This window comes from Gorilla gorilla, chromosome 17 (genome assembly GCF_029281585.2).
Source record: "Gorilla gorilla gorilla isolate KB3781 chromosome 17, NHGRI_mGorGor1-v2.1_pri, whole genome shotgun sequence".
Taxonomy (NCBI): domain Eukaryota; kingdom Metazoa; phylum Chordata; class Mammalia; order Primates; family Hominidae; genus Gorilla; species Gorilla gorilla.
The window spans coordinates 35,671,885-35,693,781 of NC_073241.2; the positions used below are offsets into that span (position 1 = coordinate 35,671,885).

The window sequence follows — 21,897 nt, forward strand, 5'->3', positions numbered from 1 at the left end:
CTCCGTCACTGCCACCCACCCGCAGCGAGGCGAGCCGTGGTGTTGCAGGCTCTAGGTGTCTCCTCCTCCTCCTGGCACGGAGCAGCTGGGTGGGCAAAGCCAGAAAAGCCTAGAGGAAGTTGTGAGAAGTGGAAGTGTTAGAGCCTCAACTCGTCATGCCGGCCACTGGGTGGCAGGGGCCAGTTTCAGCAAAGGCACTCACACCCACCCTCCAAAGTCCAGCCTCTCCTTTTGGCCCAAGCTGGCCGGGAACTGGGGTCTGGGGTGGGTGCTGGAGACACCACAGCACCCAGCTCCCCACTCCACAGGAACCATTGGGCCCACCGGGGCTGCACTCCTCGGGGAACAGGAGAAGCAGAAAAATTCAGACCCAGCCAGCCCTCCGCACCCAGGTGCCAATTCCTGTTCTGGACGCCTCCACACACAGGGCCCTGTCTCCCGTGGTGTCCCCGGGGGTGCCGGGCAGCCTCTGAGGCACAGACCCAGAGTGCACAGGCCTAGGAACCACAGTGGGTGTGGGGGCTCTGCCATGCTCAGGATTTCCATGCAAACGCTGCGTGCCCTGCCGCACTCCGGTATGACCAAGAGTGGTTCGCCCTCTGGAGTGTGGAGTCAGGGAGAGGAGAACCACTCCTTCCTTGGATGCCAACTCTGTTGACTGCTACCAGCAGTGCAGCCCCTGATAGCACTGAACTCGCCCCTGCTCCACGGCTAGTCCTGCCCTCAATAGCGCCCCTCACTTCCATCCCCAAATGCCGCCAGTAGCGTATACCCGATATGCCCTAACCTGTCCTCCTCTATGGGCATTGCAGCCCCAGAAAGCACCCATAACCCACCCTCCCTGCCGTGGGCAGTGCAGCCCTGTGCAGTGCTACCAACCAGTACCCCTAATGCAGGCAATGACACCCTGGATAGCGCCCCCAACCCACCCCACACTGCGAAAGGTGCAGCCCTGGATAGCCCCTGTCCTACCACTCTGGTCATGCTGCAGTCCCTGTCACTGCCACCACCAACTACAGTGAGGCAAGCCAGTGGGTCGCAGGCTCTAGCTCCCAGCAGCCAGGCATGGAGCAGCTCTCGCTGATGGCCGGCTCCTACCACTCTGACCACGCTGCTGTCTGTCTCCGTGGCCATCTTTTTTCACTACAAAGGAATAAAACTAGGTATCAATAAGAAAAGTAATTTTGGAAATGATACAATCACATGGAAGTTAAACACTACCCTCCTGAATAAATGACTAGCGGGTCAATGAAGATACTAAGACAGAAATTCAAAAATTTCATGAAACAAAGTGTAATGAAAACACAGTATACCAAAACTTCTTACGCAGAAAGCAGTACAAAGGCAGAGATTTGCAGCTATAAGTGCCTACCATCCAAACAAAAGAAAAACTTCAAATAAACAATACATCTTAAAGAACTAGTAAAGTAAGAACAAACTAAACCGAAAATAAGAAAATAAATAAGATCATAGCAGAAACAAAATTGAAATAAAAAACACACAAGATTAAACGAAAACTTGGTTTTCTGGAAAGCTAAACAAAATTGACAAACTTTTAACCAGGCTAGGAAAAGAGACAAGATTCAAATAAATAAAATCAACAGATTAAAAAAAGGAGACATTACAACTAATACTTCAGAAATTCAAAGGATCATAACTGGCTATTATATGCCAATAAATTGGAAAGCCTAGTAGAAATTGGCAAATTCCTAGATGCATACAACCTACTTAGGTTAAACAATGAAAACATCCAAGACCAGAACAGATTGGTAACAAGTAATGAGATTGAAGCCATCAGAAAAAGTCTCCCAGTAAAGAAAAGCCCAGGAACTGATGTCTTCACTGCTGATGGCTTCACACCAAACAATTTAAAGACCTAGTACAAATCCTGCTCAAACTATTTTGAAAAATGGGAGGGAATACTTCCAAACTTATTCTATGAGACCATTATTACTGTGATACGAAAATCAGATAAAAGCATCAAAGAAGAAAAGTACAGGCCAGGATCTCTAATATTGATGCAAAAATCCTCAACAAAATACCAGTGAATCAAATTCAGTAATACATTAAAAAGATAATTCATCATGATCAAGTGGGATGTATCCCTGGAATGCAAGAGTCACTCAACATACAATGTGATACATCATATCAACCAAATAAACAACAAAAACAGTATGATCATGTCAACTGAAACCGAAAAAGCATTTGATGAAATTCAACATCCCTTCATGCTATAAATCCTCAAAGAAACGGGCACAGAAGAAACATACCGCAACATAATAAAAGCTACAGGAAAGACACCCACAGCTAGAATCATATGGAATGGGGAAAAATGGAAAGCTTTTCCTCTAAGATCTGGAACATGATAAGGATGCCCCCTGTCACCACTGTTGTTTAACATAGTACCAGAAATCCTAGTTAAAGCAATCAATCAGTGCAGCCCCTGATATGGCCCCCAACCCACCCTGCCCCCTACCACCAGCAGTGTCGCCCCCCCCAATAGCACACCCAATATACCCTAACTGCCCCGCCTCCCCGCACCATGGGCATTACAGCACCCCATAGCGCCCTCAACCCAAAACCGCCACCCCCCCACAGCCACACAGTGCAGCCCCAGATAGCACACTTAACCCACCTCACTGTTGCCAGCAATACAGTCTGGGATAGTGTCCCCAACCGGCTCCCCGCCAAAGGCAGTGCAGCCCCGGTTTGAGCCCCCAAACCGCCCCCCCCCCCCGCCGTGCAGGCAGCACAGCCCGATAGCACACCCAACCAGCCACCCAAGACGGGCAGTGACGCCTGAGATAGAGCTCCCAACCCGTCCCAGGCCACCAGCAGTGCAGCCTGGATAGCGCACTTACCCCGATGCCTTTCTACACTCTGGCTGGCTGCAGTGTCCATCGCTGCCACCAACCACAAACATAGCTGCAAACAGGAAGGATTTTATTCACCGTCGATGCGTCCCCGAGTTGTCCCAAAGCGAGGCAGTGCCCCAAGGTCTGTGCAGAGCAGAACGCAGCTCCGCCCTCGCAATGCTCTCCGGGTCTGTGCCGAGGAGAACGCAGCTCCGCCCTTGCAAAGGCACACAGCGCTGGTGCCGGCGTGGCGGAGAGGCGGCCAGAGGCGGAGAGGTGGCCAGCGGCGGCGCGGCGGAGAGGCGGCCAGCGGCGGTGCGGCGGCGCGGCGGAGAGCCGGTCAGCGGCGGAGAGGCGGACAGCGACGGTGCGGCGGAGAGGCGGACAGCGGCGGCGCGGCGGAGAGGCGGACAGCGGCCAGCGGCGGCGCGGCGGAGAGGCGGCCAGCGGCGGCGCGGCGGAGAGGCGGACAGCGGCGGCGCGGCGGAGAGGCGGACAGCGGCGGAGAGGCAGACAGCGGCGGCGCGGCGGAGAGGCGGAGAGCGGCGGAGAGGCGGAGAGCGGCGGAGAGGCGCACAGCGGCGGCGCAGGCGCGGAGAGGCACAGGCCCAGGCTCCACTCCCCAGCTGTGAAAGGGTAAGAGCTGAGGGTGGCTGAGACTCGGGGTTGTTCAGGGCGGGGTGGGCTCTGGACCCAGCAGGCCCGGCACCCAGGTCAGGGCTCCAGGGGAGGCCAGGTGGGCGAAGGCCAAGTAGGGGCCGGGGCTTGTCAGGAAGGGCTCCTGGTGACCAGAGCACTTTGCGTGAGCCAGCGTGGGAGGAAGGTGGGCTGGATGAGCCAGGGAGGTGCCGGGAGGGGCCTTGGCAGAGGCGACCACCTCCGTCAGCCCCCAGGCCACTGAACCCTGGGTAGCAAGAAGCGACAGGGGAGGCTGCAGACAGAGGAGTGGAGGCTCCCCTGCTTTGGGGGCTGTGAGTAGAAGCATCTGGGGGTCCTTCAAGAGGCCCCCAAAGGCTTCCCCATGGTGAGAAAAGAAGGCGCAGAGAGGGGCACGGTGCCGGCGCCGGCGCAGAGGGGCGCACAGCAAGATTTGCTGTGATTTCTTTTATTGCCCCAAGTGTACTTCATCTTGGTGGATTTCTATTGGCTTTAAAAATGTGTGTGTTTTGCTGTTGGGGAGTGGGGTGTTATACAGATGTCAAATTTTGCTGGTTGACTGTTCAGATCTTTTGTAAATCCTTGCTCCTTTTCTGCCTAGTTTCACTCTGTCACTTACACTGGAGTGCGGTGGCACGAACATGACTCACTGCAGCCTTTACTTCCTAGGGTCAAGTACTTCCCCTGGCTTAACCTCCTGAGTAGCTGGTACTATAGGTGTGTGCCGGCACACCTGGCTAAATTTAAAATTTTTCGGAGAGATGAGGACTTGCTATGTTGCCCAGGCTCGAACTCCTGGCCTCAAGCTATCCTTTGTCTTTGCCTCCCAGAGTTCTGGGATTACAGGCATGAGCCACTGTGCCCAGCCTCTGCCTAGTTTTAACAGTTGCTAAGAGGAGGATGTTGAAGTAGATGTCTTCTTGGTGGGTTAATCCTTTTGTCATTAAGCAGTTGTTATGGTCACTTCCTTTTCACCCCATTGGTGAAGGAGGGGTCCCTGCCCTAAAGTGTAGGAGATGGCTGAACACGACCCCTGGCATGGATGGATGAGATTGACAGCAGTGTTTTAGTCACATATACCCACAGCTCAGAGGAGGACACTGCATGCCACACAGGGTCACATGGGCACTGCACTCTGTAGTGGAGTGAGGGCTGGGGGGCTGAGGAAGCAGGCAGGCTTGGTAGTAACGAGAGCACACAATGACCAATGGTTCCCGAGGGGGAGTGCAATTGGCTTGTTTGAATAAATTCATGGGCTGGTAGACAGGTGAAGTGAAACTTGTTAGGCTGAGGTGCAACTGTTCTGGCTGATAAAAGAACTAGCCAGGTGGGGAGCCTTTCCTGTTGGGTGGTGGGGTAGGGGGTGTCTGGTAGAAACAGGAAAACCCACGGCTAGGCCTTTGGGGCCCTGTGAGGCTCAAAGATGTCAAGGCAGCATAGGAAATTTTAGATCTTAAAATTCAGTGAAGACCCTCTCCAGCTCTGGGAAATTATTTTGCTTGAAGTCTCCTTCATGAGATATTAATATATTCGCTCCTGCTGCCTTAAAAAATTAATGATTTCACAGGATATCTTTCTCCATTCTTTTACTTTCAACCTACTTAGGTCCTTAAGTGAGTTTGAAGTTTCTTATGAACAGTATTTAGTTGGACCATGTGTTTACTATAGGCTCTCCATCAATCTGTCTTTTGGTTTATTTAGACCATTTACATTTAAGGTGCTTATTGTTACATAATTGCTTATGTCTGATGTTTTTATTATTTGCTTTTTTGTTTCCTTTTTCTTTCCCTCCATCTTGATCTATTTCTGTATAATGTAGTTGCGTGTATCTCTTTGTATAGTCTTAAAGTGTTTGCTCTGGATGTTACAATATGTGTATTGTAATATAGTAGTCTACTGGTACCAGTATTTACCACTTCAAAGTGTGGAAACCTGCCTTGCATTTATGTCTCTTTACCTTTTCCACTTGTATAAATCACTGGCTTGAGTAGTACGTGGTGGTATAGTTTTTGTTTCAGTCATCAAATGTGATTTTAAGAACTGTGGATTGTCTCGTGTATGTATCCACATTTCTGGTCTTTCCTTTGTCCCTCCTCCCATAGTCCCATATTCATCCCTTCTGCATAAGAACTTTCTGTAGCCATTTTTTATTTTGATTTTTTGTTTTAATTTTTTGTATTGTGGAAATGACAGAACATATTTCTGTAGCCACTTTTTAGCATTTCTAAATTGACCAGTGACAAATTCCTATATTCTCTTCCTCTGAGAATGTCTTTATTTCTCTCTTCATTTCTGAAGGTTAGTTTCATGGGATATAGAATTTGCAGCCAACAGCTTTTTGTTTGGTTGGTTTTTTTAAGCACTTGAAAATGTTGTGCCACTTCCTTCTGGCCTCCATGGCATTTGAGTTGGCGTGTCCCTACAGGCATTCTGCCATTTTTGCTCTTTGTTTTTCGTTTTGAAAGTTTAATCAGTGTTGCTTTCTTTTGGTATACTTTGAGGTTTGCTCAGCTTCTTGAATCTGTAAGTTTATATCTTTCACCAAATGTGGGAAGCCTCAGGAATTAGTTATTTGCATGCTTTTGCAGCTCTGGTCTCCTGTGGGACTCAGATAACATAAATGCGGGGTCTTTTGTTATCATCCCACAGGTCCATGCAGCTCTGTTCATTTGTTTTCAGGTTATTTTCTCTCTATTGTTTAGACTGGGTGAATTCTGTTGATCAGGTTTCAGCTTCTCTGATTCTCTCCTCTGTTGTCTCCACTTTTACTCAATAGAGCCCATCCAGTTAGATTTTTTTTAAATTTCTGTTACTGTATTTTATATTTCTGTAATTTCCATTTGATTCTTCTTCAGTTTCTTTGCTGATATTTTCAGTTCTTTGATTGTTGCCATAGGATTTGTAGTTGCTTGTTGAAGCATTTTTATACTGACTGTTATAGGTGATGAGTCAGGTGGTTCCAACATCTGCCTATGTAATTTTTTTATTTTTGCAGGCAGTCCTCCTGTTTAGGTTTAGTCTGTAGGTCTTGGTCTACTTTGTGGGCTGTGATTCCAATGGCAATTTAATTTCAGAGCCTTCATGGTGTTATTTTGGTCTGTTTGGCTAATATGTATCACTGGGATTCTCCCACCAGTCCCTGCTGTTGCCCACCTGAGGGAACAGGGGAGCTTCCCCAGGCTGGGCCACCTGCTGCAGCTAGGTGGGTGGGGAATGGTGGTTGTCTTGGTGTATGGAGCTGGTTTTCTTGTTGTGGGGAAGATCTCCTTTGATCTGCGGGGACTGAGTCTGCCTGGATTGCCTTTTATTGCTACGTTGGGAGTTGGGAAACTCTGGGCCTGGGTCACCGTCCTATTGGATGAGGTCCAGGGAGACACCTGGCCACTATGCATTCCCTAGTCCTAGAGTCCCTCGGCAGCCTTTTTCTGTCCACCTTTCAGAATTCTCCATTGATCATCTCCTGTCTATTATTTCTAGAGTTTGGGTTACACTTCTTAGGAGGGTATAATGTGTTATCTTCTCTAGACCAGAAATCCTTAGTGGTGGTTTCGGGTTGTAACTGTGCTAAAGGGAGAATTGGCGTATTTGTGATGTCTAGTCTTCCTTTTCAAATGAGGACATACCATTATTCAGTATTTAATATTTACAACATCTACTTCCTTGGTTTAAAGAATGTGGTTAAGGCAAGGAAAGTACTTAACACAGTGCCTGGTGTGGAGAGCACTTACGAGTGTTGGTAGTGATGCTATTCCTTTTGTCCTTTGGTAGCATATTAAAGCTTTTCTTCTTTTTTAAATAAATAAAGTTCTGGTGCACTTCTTGTTAGGTTTATTCCTATTTTATCCTTTTTTGCTTTTATTACAAACAGGAGCTTCCTATCTTTTATAACATCCACCTGGTTCTTTGGCCCTTATGTGAAAATGTTTTAATAGCCTTCTAAACATTGCTCTCCCAAATGAGTTTTAACTTGCCTCTTTCTTTTGTTTTCCTTTTTTTGAGACAGGGTCTCACTTTGTCACCCAGGCTGGAGTTCAGTGACGCAATTATGGCTCACTGCAACCTCTGCCTCCCGGGCCCCCAAAGTGCTGGGTTTACAGGTGTGAGCCACTGCACCCAGCCTTACTTGTCTATTTCTTTTAAGAGTGGGAACTATAATTGAACCCTGAGCTCCAAAAACAAATGAAGGAATGAATGGGTGAATAAGCTCTTCCCATGGGTTTGGTGTGGTTTGGGGCTCTACTCTTAATCTAAATGCTATGTTTTATATGATCTAAAATTTCCCCTAGGTGTGTTACATGATTGCATTGTGTTGAACTTACATTGAGACTCCTTTTCACATGTGCTGGTTATCAGCGTGGGACTTTTCCATTCACTCTTTGAATTATTCATTTGGGGGACACAGATAGAACTCTGTGTCTTTCATAAAGATTGTCCATTGGCCAGTTGCAGTGTCTCATACCTGTAATCCCAGCACTTTGGGAGGCTGAGGAGGGCAGATCACGAGGTCAGGAGTTCGAGACCAGCCTGGCCAATATGGTGAAATCCCATCTCTACTAAAAATACAAAAATTAGCCGGGCCTGGTGGCGGGTGCCTATAATCCCAGCTACTTGGGAGACTGAGGCAGTAGAATTGCTTGAACCTGGGAGGCAGAGGTTACAGTGAGCTGAGATCGTGCCACTGCACTCCAACTTGAGTGACAGAGTGAGACTCCATCTCCAAAAAAACAAAAAACAAAAAAAAAAACAAAAACGAAAGAGTGTCCATTATCTATACTGGAAAAATTGAGATTGGGATTTTTGACATGAAGTGTGGAAATGTGGATTGGGTCAATTTAGTTTACCTAAACAGATGATGAAATACTAACTGTTTTATGAAGCATTCCCTAGTGCAAAGTTTTGCCTGTGTGTCTAGTGACGGGAACAGTAAGAATGAGGCTTGGAACGCGGAGCGCACTGTGGGCCTGTCATGGGTGGGGCCAGCAGCACATGCATGCCTGGCTCACAGAGCAGCCTTTGGGTGTTCTTTTCCCAGAGGAGCTCTACGGTGACTTTGAAGACTTGGAAACAGGGGACGTGCACAAGGGAAAATCGGGCCCCGACACTCAGGTATGACTTTGTCGTAGCTGGCTGTTCTTGGTCATTGTGTTCTGAGAGAGGCCCACATTGAGAAATGCAAATCTTACTTGTGATGTGTGAAGATTGCAGACTGGATGGATAGATTCCTTCCTAAAGGGTGGGGATGTGGGGACCAAACAGAAGCTTTCTTGTTTACTTGTTAAGTTTTGGACGACAGTTACTACCGTTTCTTGCCATAGTCATTTGCCAAGACCACTGTGATTTTTCACTCACAGAAGTCTTAGCTTCTCAGACTTACATTCAACCATTGCCATCATTCTCCTCTTTTTAAATTTAAGTGTCATTTAAAAGAATGAAGTCCAATTCCCACCTATGAGTGAGAATATGCGGTGTTTGGTTTTTTGTTCTTGTGATAGTTTACTGAGAATGATGGTTTCCAGTTTCATCCATGTCCCTACAAAGGACATGAACTCATCATTTTTTATGGCTGCATAGTATTCCATGGTGTATATGTGCCACATTTTCTTAATCCAGTCTATCCTTGTTGGACATTTGGGTTGGTTCCAAGTCTTTGCTATTGTGAATAATGCCGCAATAAACATACGTGTGCATGTGTCTTTATAGCAGCATGATTTATAGTCCTTTGGGTATATACCCAGTAATGGGATGGCTGGGTCAAATGGTATTTCTAGTCAATGAGATCACATGGACACAGGAAGGGGAATATCACACTCTGGGGACTGTTGTGGGGTGGGGGGAGGTGGGAGGGATAGCATTGGGAGATATACCTAATGCTAGATGATGAGTTAGTGGGTGCAGCACACCAGAATGGCACATGTATACATATGTAACTAACCTGCACAATGTGCACATGTACCCTAAAACTTAAAGTAAATAAAAAAAAAAAATTAAAAAAAAAAAAAAAAAAAAAAAAGAATGAAGTCCCTGTTCTCCCTAATATTTCTTTAGAACAGGGTCTGGGAGCATCTGGGTGAGGGACATGTCTGTTATTTTTATTCTAGTTTGTGTTCCCAGCCAGCTTAAGGAATAGCAGCTAATTGTAATGCAGATATAATAATTTCCTGTAGCAGTACCATGTTATTCAGAGACAAAGGCTATGTTGTGTTTTGTTTTGTTTTATTGATAATGATAACAGATTTTTGCTAAGATTTTTGTTTAAATAGAACTTTAAAAAATGTAATGTTTAAAGAAAAGACCTTCATAAACATACACAAAATTTTTTCTTCTGGAAATTTAAGAATGAAGATATAGAGAAACAAGGAAGAAATTGACCCCAACGAAGAAGAAAGTGCCAAGAAAAAGCATTTGGATAAGAAGAGAAAATTGAAGGAGATGTTTGATGCGGAATATGATGAAGGAGAAAGCACATATTTTGATGATCTTAAAGGAGAAATGCAGAAAGAAGCACAGGTGAGAAACCTCAGTTCCTCTCAGCCCCTTGTCAAGACTATCACATAGTGCAGGAATCCCTGACTTTCTTTGGGTCCCTGCTTCCTATCCTGCTTCTGTGCCTTTCATTTGGACTCTTGGGTAGATGCATGTGAGTGTGTTTATTCATGCAGTGAGCTCATTGTTTCTACAGTCAGATCACCAGAAAAAGATCCGTACCTATTTTGTAACAAGAATTAGGAAACCGAAATGACTGAGACATGGTCTCTACTTTTGAGACTTTTACAATGTAGTGATCTGAGACAGTGTGTTCATTTCAGCGCAAGCCAATGCTGCCTATTCCGATCGCTGCTCCCTGATTTGAATGGCAGGTGATCAGTGGCCCGTGTGGCTTATGGACACACCAGAGCTCTCAGGGGAAGTGCTCTGAAAACTCATCCTGGTCAGAGTTCAGAAGGACATGTGGAGTATAAGGTCAGATGTGGAGATAAAGGGAGATGGTGTGGCCCTCCTGCCTGGGGGTGCTGAGCAGGTTGCTGGAGGCGGTGATGTCACTCTGAAGGAGACAGACACAGAAACGTGTGTACAGTTGATGGTGAGCATCTGAGTTGCATCTTCTTAGTGAGGCCAGGAGTGCCTGTGTAAGCTAGAACAGATTAGGTATATGATTTCTGAAATGGAGTTTCATCCTAGATCTTCATCTAGTCAAAGGACTGTTTCCTGATTAGGCATTAGCTTAGTGGTTGCTAGTCTGTGTTGACCTTTGAAAGGCATGACTAGGCTAACTCTGAAGTTTTTGCTTCACACCATTTACAATTTAAAATTACCTAGAGCCTTGTGGGCCATTGGAAAAGACTGAATGTTTCACTCTGAAATGGGAGTCCTTGGAGGGTTTTGAGCAGAGGAGAGACATTCAGGTAATCAGATCACTCTGCCAAGACATCAGTCTGGTAGAGATCAGTCCAGTGGCACAAACCAGAGGGCTGGCAGTGGAGATGAGACAAAGAGTCAAACCCGGATAGAGTTTATTTGGAAGCTGGGTCAGTAGGATTTCCTGGTGGACTGAATGTGGGGTGTGTGAGAGGAAATGAAGATGGCGACTGGAAGTTCCTGGAAGGATGGGTTGTTGCAGGTTAGATAGGAAACTGTCTGCAGATGCAGTTTTGGGAAGATGATGTTTGGTTCGGCTGGGTATCATGCAGACAAGTGGAGTGCCAAGTCTGGAGAGACAGGTCTGGCCAGGGACTTAGATGTACAGCCCTCAGCATGTAGATGCCACTTAACTCTGTGAGGTGGCCAGGGAGTGAGTGCAGAGTGACTGGGAGGAGCAAGACTGGCATGGGTGAGATGGGGCGATTGCGGCCGTGAGGCCTGAGCAGTGCCTAGGAGGGAGAGGGAGAAGCAGTGTGAGCATGCAGGCACGCAGGAGTCCAATTGTACACGGAGGCCAAACACTGTTCAGATCCCACTGCAGTGTTAACTACAGTAAAGGCAGAGTTGACCACTGGAGGAGTCCTTCAGCGTGGAGGCCTTCAGCGATCTTGGCAAGCACCAATTTTCATGGATGTAGGAGAATGGGAGCAGAGGAACTGGAGGCTGCAACTGTGGAAAACTTTTGTGGGGTTTTGCTGCAGAGAGAAGCAGAGAAATGAAGCAGTTTTTGGTGAAAGAAGTGGAATCAAAAGGTTTTGAGATAAGAGAGAGAACAGAGGGAAGAGCTGTTGGAATAAAGTCCAGGAAGAGTGGATGGTGTCTAGTGAGCAAGTGATGTGTGGCCCTGAGTAGAGGCATGGACAAATCATCTGTGCCTGAGCTGCCCGTAGAACTTTCTGTGATCATGGAGATGCACGTCTGTGCTTCCCAATATTTGTAACACTGGCTGCAAGTTGATATGGACCACTTCCAGTGTGACTAGTGTGATTGAGGAACTGCATTTTAAATATTATGTAATTGTAATTAATTTTCATTTAAATAGCCACACATAGCTCCTCTATGGGCCAGGTCAGAGCTCTGTTAAGGCTGGATATGGGAGGAAACCCTGGTAGAGGGTTGACCGTAGAGGTTCTTTTGGTTTTGGAGTGAATCAGGAAACAGCCATCAGCTGAGTGAAGGTGAGGGTGGTGGTGGGTGTTTGAAGACAAGGGAAAAGTGTGAAAGAATTATTTGGAAAGGGAGGAAAGAAAGTGTGGACTGGGGATGTTTCCAATGTTCGAGCATGCAGGGCTCCACAGTTATCTACATTTGCTGTCCCTTGGAGCAGGAGAGAAGAAAATGATTGGGACATATTCTGAACAGACTGTAGAGGTAAAATGTGTAGGGTTTTTTTTGTTTTGTTTTGTTTTTTGAGATGAAATCTCGCTCTATTGCCCAGGCTGGAGTGCAGTGGCACGATCTTGACTCACTGCAACCTCCGTCTCCCAGGTTCAAGCAATTCTCTCACCTCTGCCTCCTGAGTAGTTGGGACTACAGGCATGCACCACCATGCCCAGCTGATTTTGGTATTTTTAGTAGAGACGGGGTTTCACCATGTTGGCAAGGCTGGTTTCAAACTCCTGACCTCATGTGATCTGCCCGCCTCAGCCTCCCAAAGTGCTGGGATTACAGGCATGAGCCACTGTACCCGGCAAATGTGTAGTATTTTTAATAGGATAAAGCCTACATAATTCTGTCCACAGTTCCTTTACTTAGAAATTGCTTATTTGTTCATGTTAATCCTATGTTTATTACAAATAACAGCATACAGGTTTTCCCCCCCACCCCGTCATGTACAGGTGAATCACGTAGAATTTGAAGATCAAGATGATGAAGCCAGAGTTCAGTATGATGGTTTTCGACCTGGGATGTACGTCCGCATTGAGATTGAAAATGTTCCCTGTGAATTTGTGCAGAACTTTTACCCCCATTACCCCATTATTCTGGGTGGCTTGGGCAACAGCGAGGGAAATGTTGGACACGTGCAGGTGGGTCCCTTTGCTGCATATTTGGTGCCTGAGGCTCTGTGGATTTCCCCTCTATCAATCATCTTACCCTCTCATCCCCCTCAGATGCGTCTGAAGAAACATCGCTGGTATAAGAAAATCCTCAAGTCCCAAGATCCAATTATATTTTCTGTAGGGTGGAGGAGGTTTCAGACCATCCTGCTCTATTATACTGAAGACCACAATGGAAGACAAAGGCTTCTAAAGTATACCCCACAGCACATGCATTGTGGAGCAGCCCTTTGGGGTAAAATATGATTACAATAACTTGCCTATTGCCGAGATTAAACTTTACAGGCTGCGTTATTTTAGCTTTGTGCTTTTCCTTTCATAAAATTCCACTCCTAAGATGTTTCTGTTTTCTGGGAGCGGGGAGGTGGTTTGGAGTATATATGTTAATCTATATCCAAATGTAAATGTCCATATCCAGTATGTTAAACTAGAATCTAAAATTTCTGGTTTGCTATATTTCTTTTTTTCCTTTTCCTTTAAGACCCTATCACTCCACAGGGAACTGGTTTCTTGGCAATACAGTCTGTCAGTGGCATAATGGTAACTATCTTGGACGATTTCTTTTACAGATGGGTTTGAGAAATATATCCTGAATGTGGGTTATTATGTACATGAGACTTTAAGTTGAAAATTACTCATTTTTATTATTATAAAGTAAATTTCCCTTTGCTTTTAATCTTCATACATCCTTTTCAGTAGGGTGTGGGATTAGAGGAGGGGAGGTGGAAGAATTATAACGGTACATTTCCTATTTTTGTGCATCTTTTGCATTTATTTATCTGAGCAAGTATTTAAGCAGTGCTCACCATGTGCTAAGCACTATATGAGGTTATGAGGAGCCATCAGAGACCACCCAGACACAAGACTCCCTGCAGCTGTGCTGGGGTAGCAGTCTGTTCACTCCATTTTCATTTGACCAGTCAGTCAGGCAGGGCAGGGTTTACTGGTCCCATTAAACAGAGAAGAAAGCAGAATAATGAGCAGATGGAATCTTCCCTGGAGGTCCAAATTTTAATTTCCTAAACATTGCAACTGTATTTTTCTTTTCCATTTCGTTCCAAATAAATCATTATAGTAAAATTACATTCCTCTGAAATCACTCTCAGGAAAGTACTCAAGTAGCCTTTTTTTTCTTTTTTTCTTTTTCTTTTTTTTTTTTTTTTGAGACAGAGTCGCACTCTGTCGTCCAGGCTGGAGTGCAGTGGCACGATCTTGGCTCGCTGCAACCTCTGCCTCCTGGGTTTAAGTGGTTCTCCTGCCTCAGCCTCCCAAGTAGCTGGGATTACAGGTGTGCACCATCATGCCGAGCTAATTTTTGTATTTTTAGTAGAGACGGAATTTCACCATGTTGGCCAGACTGGTTTCAAACTTCTGACCTCAGGTGATCCACCTGCCTTGGCCTCCCAAAGTGCTGGGATTACAGATATGAGCCACTGTGCCTGGCCTTAAGTCACCCTTGTTAGTTTGGCTTACCAACTTTAAGGTTTTGGATTGCTTTTGTCAAACCACTGGGTTGCAAGTTCAGATGGTCTCTCTTGTTTTTCTTAGCTAATTGTAAGTAAAATTCACTTTGGTAATTTATTGTGTCACATAGAATTGAAGTTTTTCTCTTGCTAATATTATTCCTATTTTCAAATTTTGGGGCTCCTGTTAGCCTGATTTTCGGATAGCTGCCACAGGAGTTGTCCTTGATCTGGATAAATCCATAAAAATTGTGAAGAAATTAAAGCTAACTGGTTTTCCATATGAAATTTTCAAGAACACTTCATTTATTAAGGTGTCTATATCTATATATTCTCATATTTATAAATGTCCATATTGTTTGAGAAAAGGAATGAAATACCTCTAAAATGTGGGCCTCATGTTTTTAGAAAAGTGTTTGAAATCTTTTATAAACTTCATATTTTGTTTGCTCCTTTATATTCTGTGTTACTTAAATATGCTCAAAAAAGCAGTGGTAAACAGCTATTTAGGAATTGAGGCTGTTCCTCCTGACTTCCATGTGAGACTGCCACAGAACTCATATTGAAAATATGTCATTTTATCCACTAGGTTTTTGTTTCCTACTTTTTAAATTGGTGTTAAGAAAGGGAAAAAAATCACAAGTTTGTCTAACTGAGTAGAAAAATCGACAAAGTATATGCAGATAATTTGGCAAGGGTACAGATAAACGGATGTACTGTTTTACAGTGTTTGGGGAGAGTGGTTTGAGCAGTATTTATTGACAATTTCATTAGTAGGGATGTTTCTATTGAAAACACAGAGTTAGGAAGTCATAAAATGTTCTTACAATATAAGGTAATAATACCACCGGCGTTTATCTTATGTTTTCATGTTCTAAGTGCATGCATCTGAGTAAAAGGATCTGGGCTGCAGTCCAGTCTGAGAGATGCCAGCAAAGGCTTCCTAGGCCAATTCAGTCCAGTAAATCCCTCTTTGATCTTCTCTTCCACACAGACAGCGGTGATGAGCATGCCCATGAACTCACATGATTATTTTGGGGAAAATGAAAGAGTTGTATTCTTTTTGAGGTAGTAATTCCACTTTCAGGGGCAAATACATTTTGATTATTTTATCACCCTTCAGTGAGTTGTTTTTGTTCTTTAATCAAGGATGTATGTTTGAAGTAAGAAGTAAAGCATAAAGTATATGATTTTGTGTGTGTGTGTGTGTTTTCATCTTGCTATACCTGTAGGGAATGTTTAATTCTGCCTTGGAAGTGGCCAAATTTGAAGATGCTGTGATTCGAACTGTCAGTGGGATAAGGGGGCAGATCAAGAGAGCACTCTGAGCTCCAGAAGGAGCTTTCCAGGCTAGCTTTGAGGATAAGCTGCGGATGAGCGGTGAGTGTCTTCAGTAGTGTTCAGGGCAGGGTGTTACCATTCATGCTTGACTTCTAGCCAGTGTGACGAGAGGCTGGAGTCAGGTCTCCAGAGAGTTGAGCAGCTCCAGCCTTAGATCTCCCAGTCTTATGCGGTGTGCCCATTCGCCTGGTGTCTGCAGTCCCCTGGCCACACCCAGTAACAGTTCTGAGATCTATGAGAATAGTTTCCTTAGCGAGCTTTCCCTTCAAATAATTTGCAGCCAGGTAGAGAAGTTTGGAGTGAAGGTTTTGTTCTTTGTTTCTTCGCAATATGGATATGAATCTTCTTTTGAAAATGTTAACGTAAATTACCTCTTTTCAGATATTGTCTTCATGCGAACTTGGTATCCTGTTTCCATCCCAGCCTTCTATAACCCAGTAACATCTTTGTTGAAACCAGTGGGTGAGAAAGACACCTGGTCAGGATTGTGGACCACGGGCCACCTCGAGCTCGCCCATGGTGTCAGACTAAAGACAAACAAGGACTCTCTGTATAAGGTACTGGTCGTGTGTGTGTTAGTGGAGATGAAGCCTGTGCTCTACAGGCAGGGAGTCACACAGACACTTTTCTATAATTTCTTACGTACTTTGAATGTTCAAGTATAAAGTCTAACGTTAAATTTGATTGAACAATTGTATATTTGTGGGATATTTTGGAATGGAACACCAAAAAATGGTAATAGTGGGTCTTTCTGGATTGAAGACAAACTTTTCTTTTTTAAAATAAATTTTATTTTATGTATTTGAGGTTGACAACATGATCTTAAAGGATACATATAGATAGTAAACTGGTTACTATAGTGAAGAAAATTAACATAGCTACCGTCTCACATAGTTAGATTTTTGTTTGTGTGACAGGAACAGCTAAAATCTACTTATTTAACAAAAATCCCAAAGACATTATATTTTTATTAACTATAGCCCTCATGATGTACACTAGATCTCTAACTTGTTCATCCTGCATGTCTGCTACTTTGTATTATTTTAATGTACATCTCCCCATTTCCTATTGGTCATTTCCTATTTGGCCCATTTTTCAACTGGGTTGTTTTTCTGCTATTAAGTTGTAAGAGTTCTTTACTGATTTTTGGATATTAACACTTTATCAGATATGTGGTTTGCAAATATTTCTTCCAGTCTGTAGGTTCCCCTTTCATTTTGTTGGTTGTTCCTTTGCTGTGCAGAAGCTTTTTAGTTTGATGCGGTCCTCCTTGTTTATGTTTACATTTGTAGCCTGGCTTGTGGTGCGATATCCAAAAAATTATTGCTAAGGCCAATGTCAAGAGGCTTTCCCCCTCTGCTTTCTTCTAGGAGTTTTATGGTTTCAGGTCTTATTTGGGTCTTTGGTCTTGTATCTGTTTTGAGTTGATTTTTGTGTATGGTGTGTGATCAAGGTCCAGTTTTATTCTTTTGCATGTGAAAATCCTATTATTGAAGAAACTATCTTTTTTACCATTGTGTTGTCTTGTTTGCCCTTGTCAAAAATTAGTTGACAGTATATGTTTGGATTTATTTCAAAGGTCTCTGTTCTGTTCCATTGGTCTATTTTTTTGTTTTTATGCCAGCACCATACTGTTTTGATTACTATAGCTTTGTAATACAATTTTAAATCAAGAGGTGTGATGCCTCCAACTTTTTCTTTCACAGTTATCTGTTGGCTGTTTGGGGTTTTTTGTGGTTCCATATGAGTTTCAGGATTGTTTTTTCTTTTCTTTTCTTTTTTTTTTTTTTTTTTTTGAGGCGAAGTCTCACTCTGTCACCCAAGCTGGAGTGCAGTGGCATAATCTCGGCTCACTAAAACCTCTGCCTCCTGGATTCAAGCAATTCTTCTGCCTCAGCCTCCCAGGTACCTGGGACTACAGGCACATGCCACTATGCCTGGCCAATTTTTGTAGTTTTAGTAGAGACAGGGTTTCACTATGTTGGCCGGGCTGGTCTCCAACTCCTGACCTCGTGATCCGCCTGCTGTGGTCTCCCAAAGTGCTGGAATTACAGGCATGAGCCACTGTGCCTGGCCAGGATTGTTTTATTCTGTTCTGTGAAGAATGTCGTCAGAACTTTGATGAGGATTGTGTTAAATCTGTATATTTGCTTTGGATAGTGTGAACATTTTAACAATATTAATTCTTCTGATCCATAAACATAGGATGTCTTTTCATTTGTTAATGTCTAAATTTCTTTCATCAATGTTTTATGGTTTTTAAGTGTACACACCTCTCACCTTCTTGGTTAAATTTATTCCTAAGTTTTTGTTTTTCTTTGAAGCTATCGTAAATGAGATTATTTTCTTGATTGCTTCATCAGCTAGGTTATTTGTATACAGAAATGCAACTGATTTTTATATGTTGAGTTTATACCTTGCAGCTTAACTGAATTGATTTAGTGGTTCTCACAGTTTTTTGTGGAATCTTTGGAGTTTTTTACGTAAAGGATCTTGTCATCTGTAAATAGAGATAATTTTACTTCTTTAATTTAGTTGCCTTTTTTTCTCATCTGATTGCTCTTGCAAGTACTCTATTGAATAAAAGTGATGAGGCTGGCCATCCGTATCTTGTACTCAATCTTAGTGGAAAAGCTTTAGTTGTTCCCCACTAACTATGATTAGACTGTGGGTTTTTCATAAATGGTCTTTATTATGTTGAGGCACTTTCCTTCTATACATAAACTTTTAAGAGGTTTTATCAAGAAAGGTTGCTAAACTTTGTTAAATGCTTTTACTGCATCAATTGAGGTGACCATGTCATTTTATCTTTCATTTTGTTAATGTGATATATCACATTGATTGATTTACATATTTTAAACCAGCCTTGCATGCCAGGGATAAATCCCACTTAAACACGATGTATAATGTTTTTGATGTGTTCTTGAATTCTATTTGCTAAAATTTTTTTAGGATGTTTGCATCACTATTTAATTTATTGGAGAAGTTGAATTGTAGTTTTTGTTTGTTTGGTTTGTGTGTGTGTGTGTGTGTGTGTGTGTGTGTTTTGGTTTGGCTTAGGTATTAAGGTGATACTGGCCTGGTAAAATGTGTTTGGAATTACTTCCTCTCACTCTGTTTTGCGAAGAGTTTAAGAAGTAAACTCCCAGGGGATGGGAGTGACTCTGGACATGGGAGTGACATGATAGTGACTCTGGACCCTGCAGTGGTGGGACACAGCAGCATCTCAGTCTCTGTAAGGCCAGGCGCAGCATCAGCAAGGACCCCAGAATGGTGGAGCACTACTGTGGCTTGGGCCCTCGGGGGCAGGGACCAGTGCAGCAACTACTTCTCTCCCTGGGGAGGCAGGTGCCTGGGCAACTCAGATTCTCCAGGGCTAGTCCAGTTCCAAGGAAGCAGGGTTCTACAGTTGTTTGTCCTGAAGGGCAAGGTACCCCAGTTCAGCCAATGCCGTTTTCCTGGGATATAGGGGTGCCATGTTGGCTCATCCCTGGCAGGTGTGGCTGCTCAGTTCAGCCAAGTCACTGATTCCCTGTGAAGCAGGGCAGTGCTTCAGCTCTCGTGCAGTGGGGGGTGTGACTGCTCAGACTGGCCAAGGCACTGACTCCCTGGAAAGGAGGGCACCAAGTCTGCTCAGGCTCCAAGGGGCAGGGTGCAATGGCAGCTGGGAGGGGAGGGGCACAGCAGCGTGGCCCCACAGGTGGGGTGTATGCTGTGATGTGGACATCATTTGTTCCCATGAGCCATTTGAAATTTCATCCATTTGAAATTTGATTCCAAATGTGGTGGTGTGGGAGGTGGGGCCTAGTGGGAGTTATTTGGGTCACAGGGCAGATCCTTTATGAATAGATTAATGCCTTTTCATGGGACTGGATTAGTTACGAGGAGTGGATAGTTATCAGAGTGAGTTCAGCTTCTTAGACTCTTGTGTTTCCTCTCTTGCCATGTGAGCCTCTTGCATACACCTGTTTCGCCTTCCACTTTCCCCATGAGATGAAGCAGCATAAGACCCTCACCAGTTGTGCTGCCCGATCTCGGACTTTTCAGACACAAGCAGGGTGAGCCAAATAAACCTTTTTTTATAAAATAAGTTAGCCCGAGTCTCAAGTATTGTGTTACAGCCACACTAAATGGCCTAAGACAGTGTAACAGCGGCTCGGGGGTGGTGGGCCACTAGGTGGGTGTGATATAGAGCAACAAAGCCTGAGGATGGAAGAAGGGTGCGGTGGCTGCTCACCCTGTGTGGGATATGCTCCTGAAGTGGTCCAGGTCCAGGAGGGCATGTTGCAGCAGCAGCTGGTCCATGGGGGTGGGGCACAATGTCAGTTCCTTCTCTGAGGGGAGTGCTGGGGCTACTGGGCCCCTCTTGCTTCCTTATCCCTGCAGGGAGACATCCCCTCTGCTTCAGGCTGATCCCTCTGGGGGAATGGGTGGTGGGGCCAGATGTTTCCTTCCCTCCTTTATGTGGCTGTCCTGTTTTCCGGGCTCTACTGGATTTCTGCTACTCCTTGATGCACTCTGGGGCTCTCCTTTAGTGACTTTCATCAAAATATAACTGTTTGCTGCTTTGGCTGTCTTTGTCAGGGGCTATTGATCAGCCCCTTGCTGGCATCACTCCCTCTTAAACTTTTCACTGGATACTCTTTTGAACTATTTTTTCCCCCACCATATACATGTATTTTTTAAACGTTTATGTGCTAATTTCTACTGAAGCAATGTGGATTTTTCTGAAAGTTTTAATGTTTTAATAAGCTTTTTATTGAAATGTTAATGTACCTACAGAAGAGTGCCCGAATCATAAGTGTGCATCTAGATGAACTGTAGCACACCAGGCTGCCACGCCCTGGACCAAGCAGTAGCCTTGACCTGTGGCTTCTCCCAGGCACTGCTGTGCCAACCCACAAAATAGCTACTTTCCCAGTTCCTGATGTAGATTAGTTCTGCCTGGTTTTGACTTCTATGAAATACAGCACATTCTATTTAGCCTGGCTTCTTTGGTTCAGTATTACAGAACACATCCATGTTCTTGTCTATGGCAGACATTGATTTATTGTCATTGTTGAGTTCCATTATATGACTGTGTCACCATTTTTCCATTGATGAGTAAAAAGATTTCCTATTTTTGGCTGTTATCCCACGGCCCTGAACACTAGGTCTGGATATGGGACTTGCAGGTATGCAGGGGCACACACACTTCTGCTGGAGGATTCCTGGATGGGGTTGAGACTCCAGGGCACCTGTGCTCTGCTTCAGTGTGGAGGCTTCTGTGTTGTGTTCTGGGAGCACAGTGGCTTGGCCTCCACCACCAGCAGCAGCTTAAAGACTTCCTGCTGTTCCACATGCTTGCCAACAATTGGCGTCTTCAGTTTTTTTTTTTTTTAGGTTTTCAGTGCCTGCCTGGACTTGTGTTTTCATTTAGATTTTGGTTTCTTAGAACTTTCGTTATTCTCTTCACAGCTTAACAATGCATTTGAAAAGATTTGTTTTCATGTGGAGTATTCAGTTTTGTAATAAGAGGGTTGTTCAAGGCATCAGTCTGCCACTCTGCTAGAAACAGAATTCTCCCAGGCATTTTTTTTATATAAAGTAGTTAATGAAATTTTGAACCATCTTACATGAATTTTTATTAAAATACACTTCAGGATGTGGTGCCCATTATCCATTCTACTCTATTGTAACAAGTAGATTTCTCTGAATTCTTGAATTTGAAAACAATTGGGCTTCCTAAACAGAGAATATGGAATATTATTGGGGATGATGTCTTTAATAATACATTTCAAGATAGGAGAAACTTTTTCTATATAGTTGACTTTAATAAAAGCCTAGGGCAAAACTTTCAATATATTAACAGTATTTATGAGGCAGTTAAGAATTGGGGTCATCTCCGTCTCCACTAAAAATAGAAAAAAATTAGCCAAATGTGATGGCAGGTGCCTGTAGTCCCTGCTACTTGGGAGGCTGAGGCAGGAGAATGGTGTGAACCCAGGAGGCGGATGTTGCAGTGAGCCGAGATCATGCCACTGCACTTTAGCCTGGGCAACAGAGCGAGACTCCATATCAAAAAAAAAGAATATGGGTCATCTCAATTAAACATAGAATTTAAGA

At 44.3% G+C, this 21,897-nt stretch overlaps 1 pseudogene; it reads left to right on the top strand.

The window, feature by feature from the left end:
• Window positions 1-2,956: 2,956 nt before the first annotated feature.
• LOC101136761 (ribosome biogenesis protein BMS1 homolog) lies at window positions 2,957-16,457 on the top strand (annotated as a pseudogene).
• The last annotated feature ends 5,440 nt before the right edge of the window (window positions 16,458-21,897 follow it).